The sequence below is a fragment of the Fragaria vesca genome, linkage group LG5 (genome assembly GCF_000184155.1).
Source record: "Fragaria vesca subsp. vesca linkage group LG5, FraVesHawaii_1.0, whole genome shotgun sequence".
NCBI classification, from domain to species: Eukaryota; Viridiplantae; Streptophyta; class Magnoliopsida; order Rosales; family Rosaceae; genus Fragaria; species Fragaria vesca.
The window spans coordinates 5,282,985-5,287,428 of NC_020495.1; positions in this window are offsets into that span (position 1 = coordinate 5,282,985).

A 4,444-nucleotide genomic window follows, 5' to 3' on the forward strand; every position below is an offset into this window, starting at 1 on the left:
TTGCTTCAATCTATGCCTAGACACTACTAGGAGGAAGAGGGGATCAAGACTCACCTAAGGACGCCCTTCGTCTCCGCCGTATACGGTGGTTCCGACCAGTGGCACAGCAGCCTTATTTCCGGCAACACAGCTTCGGTTGCGGCGTGCCACACCGAGCAGCAGCTGCCCAGCCTTGAAGAGAGCACTTGTGGGAGTCGAACGGGACCGGTGGCGTCCGGTTTGGTGGCCGGATGAGGGAGAAATCGGCCGGAGAAAGTGAGAGTTCAGGGGGAGCTCGGGAGAGGAAGAGAGAGAAGAGAGAGAAGAGAGAGAAGAGAGAAAAGAGAGGGAAGAGAGAAAACAGAGGCTGACTTTGTTTTTAGGGTTCCCAAAAACATCCCACACACATTTTTCTACTTATACTCTTTTCAAACCCGGAAACAAACTTCCTCTGAACATAACTTCTTCATACGACATCCGTTTCAGGCGTGACGCATGTCTATGAACTCGTATCGACAAACTCTACAGTTTTCATGAAGGAAGTTTTCGAAGATAACTTACGAAACATAAAGTCAACTTTTGACCTCTCAAAAGTCAAAGCACTTTAAATAAACTCACGAAACTTCACAATAACCTCAAGAATTTCCATAAATAATCCTTCATTAAAAAAGGGAATAATACAAGGAAAATTGATATGAAAATCTAGGATATTGCAACGAGCCTCTAACTTAGATCTCTGATTTTTGTAAAGATGAACATAGGCCACACAACCAAATACATGAGCAGGAAGTTTGTTAAGAGATGGAATAGTAACATGTTTAGACAATACCTCAAAGGGAACCCGATTCTGAAGAGCTACAGATGGTAAACGGTTGATAAGGTGAGAGGCACACAACACAACTTCACCCCAAAGATATTTGGGTAGATTGGCACTGAGTAAGTGTAATACCCCGGAATTTTATATACTAGTTTTTATTTTATTTTATTTGGTTGACCTTTCGGTTGACTTTTTATTCTTTGGGTTTCTCATGAAACTTCCTTCATGGAAGTTGTAGAGCATGACGATACGAGTTCGTAGACATGCGGCACGCCTGAAACGGATGTCGTATGAGAAAGTTATGGTCAGATGAAGTTTGTTTCCGGGTTTGGAAAGAGTATAAGTAGAAAAATGTGTGGGAGTGTTAATTAGAAACCCTAAATTCAGTTTCCCTCTTCTCTCTCCTCCCACCCGAGCTCCCCGAACTCTCCCTCTTCTCCAGCCGATTTCTCTCTCTCCCGGCCACCAAACGGGACGCCACCGGTCCCGTTGGACTCCCACAGCTGCCCTCTCCATTTCTGGAGCAGTCTTGTTGGCTGTCCCACCGCCTGGAAGCAACCACGAAGCGGCGGAGCTAGGTGAGTCTTGATCCCCTCCTCCTCCTGGTATTGTCTAGGCATAGATTGAAGCAAGTTTTTGAGGTTTTGAGGCCGGTTTTATAGGTTTGAGGTGTGATTCCGGTTTAGGGTTTTCGGGGCAGTTTCCGGGCGGTTTCGGCCAAAATTGGTTGAAGCCTGAGGTATGAAAGTTGTTCCCCTTGCTTCAAGCTTCAACTTTGCTGTTGAGAGTTTTCTCAAATTCGGATGTTTGGGGTGGCGTGTGGGGCCCAAGTGGCGGCGTGTCCGACTGAGTTGCGGCCTTAGTTTCCTGTGGTTAGCTAGTCCTTACTGCTGTGAGCTTTTTGAGTGGTAGTGTGGCTAGATTTTAAGCAAGGTTTCCATGTTAGGACATTAAGTTTAATCTTAGGCTTGTGTGAGGTTTGAGTTTAGGTTTGGAGAATTAGAGGCAGCTTTATTGAGTCGTTAAGTATGACGACCTTGGAAAGTTGTCCTCCCTTGGGCTAAGGTTTAGTTATTGGTGTTTTGTTATCCTGTAAGTACCTTGGTGACTAAGGTAATTAATTGTGTAATTTAGGTGATTGTGAGGTGTGATTGGCTTGGCTCTTTTGGCTGTGTTTTTCGTGAAGACGCAGCGGGAATATATAGGTGAGTAACATCTCACCAAGGTTCACTTGGAACCAATTAATTATGATAATTATTGTGTTGTTGATAATGATTATTATGATGATGGTGATGATGATAAGATTTGTGATGATAAAATGATTATGATAATTGTTGTGTTGTTGATGATGATTATTATGATGATGATGGTGATGAATGATAAAATGATGATGAATTACGATGATGATTTTTGTTGATGGTTTTGATGTTTTTAATTTAAAATTTTTATTTTTTGTTGTTTTAAAATATATGAGCTTGATCGCCAACGGCTCATAGGTAAGATAAAACAAGTTTTCCTATTATATGAGTATTTTTAAGGTTCATTGAAATTATAATATCTTTGGTTCTTGTTAGGTTATTCTTTTGGGAATAACTGTGTCTTGTGTATATAAACATATCTATGTGGTAGGATATAATTTGATGATGTGCTATTGGGTCGTTGATGTTGATTTTATTATATTGTGATTTGTGGTTTAGATAGTCAAACCGGGTTTCAAGCCTTTAATCGGGTGATTGGTTACGGTTATGATGATTCTACTCTATTGTGATTTGTTGTTTAAATAATCAAACCGGGTTCCAAGCCTTTAATCAGGTGATTGGTCACAGTTATGATGCTATTATTATTTTTGAATTGATATTGGACAGTCAAACTAGGTTCCAAGCCTTTGGTCGGGTGATTGGTTACGGTTAGGAATAGAGCTCTAGTCCGTCTGTCGGTGTAGGTCATGGGAGATACCTTATGGTATCTGGGACCTATGGATACACAAATTGTTGTTGTAGGTCATGAGAGGTATTTATTAATATCTGGGACTCATGGGTACATGTTATTGTAAAAGTGTTGAAAATGTGGTTTTAACTTTGTTCTTAATTGTTGTCATTTAACTTGTTTTGAATATCTCCTGAAGTATGCTTAATGCAGGAGATTCCTCAATTCTTATTTGTGTGATTTTTAATGGAATTTCTGAACGATCATTAATTGCAGGATTCTCTTATGATTGAGTGTTTTGTGAATTGTTATGTTTTCTTAATTACTTTTTTTGAATTTTTATTGTTGAGGTGATTCCTGAACTAAGTTCTAAGCAGGAATTTCCCGTTTTATTTTGTGTGATGTTGGGTAGAGATATATTTTGAGAGTTACTCATACGGGCTTTTTAGCTTACCAGGTTTGTTGTTTACAACCCGGTGCACCAATTTATGGTGTAGGGGTTAGACCTGCAGGTGTTGATCAGCAGGGTTGAAGCAGTGGCTTAGGAGCTGGGTTTTAGACTATGTGCAATTATTTGTATATTTTGTTATTTTTTCTTTAAGCTCTTATGAGCGACGTTATTATTACTAGACTTTTGAAGTTGATGTAATTAAGGAGATATAATGTTTAACTCAGTTGTTGAGTTTGTTGACATTTACTTTTCCAGTATTTGTTTTTAGTTTGATAGTTGTTGAGCAGGATTTGGGATATTAAGATTTTAAGATATATCTTGCCCAAATTTTTGAAAAATTATCTTTCGAAAATTGGGGTGTGACAGTAAGAGAGCTCCTCCAGTATTCAAGAGGTATCAATTTTTCCTCAAGTACCCCATTCTGTTCCGGTGTCTGAGGACAAGTAGTCTGATAAACAATTCTATGTTGCTTAAAATAGTCTCGGAAAGAGTGGTTAACAAACTCTTTTCCACTGTCAGATCGAAATATTTTCACACAAGCATCATACTGAGTTCGGATGAGACTATGAAAAGCGGTGAAAGTCGAAAACACAGCATCCCTCTTTTTCAATAACACAACCCAAGTTAATCTTCTAAAGTTATCAATAAACAAAACAAAGTACTTCATTCCTGTCAATGTCAAATTCTTCGAAGGCCCCCATACATCAGAATGAATCAACTCGAATGGTGCAGAACTAGAAGAAAAACTAGGAGAATAACTGGACTTATGACTCTTAGCAAAAACACAAGTTTCACAATGGAGACTTGACTCCTTTATTCCAAAAAACAAAGATGGCATTTACTTCTTCATGACTCCAAAAGACGGATGACCCATTCGGCGATGCCATAGCCAAATTTCTTTTACTCGATCAAAACTCAATGTCAGGGCTTGCTTCCCCACTGTACATGCAATCCAAGTGAAACAGTCTCCCCCGCAGATCCCCATTGCATATTATCGCCTGAGATGATAGGTCCTGGAAGATAACATACATAGGAAAAAAAGTTATAGAGCATTTGTTTTATGAATTCAATTCAGAAACAGACAATAAATGATGTGATAGAGCGGGAACATAAAAGACATTGTTTAACACAATTGTTGGAGTAACTTGAATTGACCCTATACCTAGGACCAGGAAGGACACCCCATTTGCATTAGACACTTCAGGTATGGCAGATGGGGACAGACTCGAAAAAAAGGACTTATCAAATGTCATATGATCAGGTGCACCAGA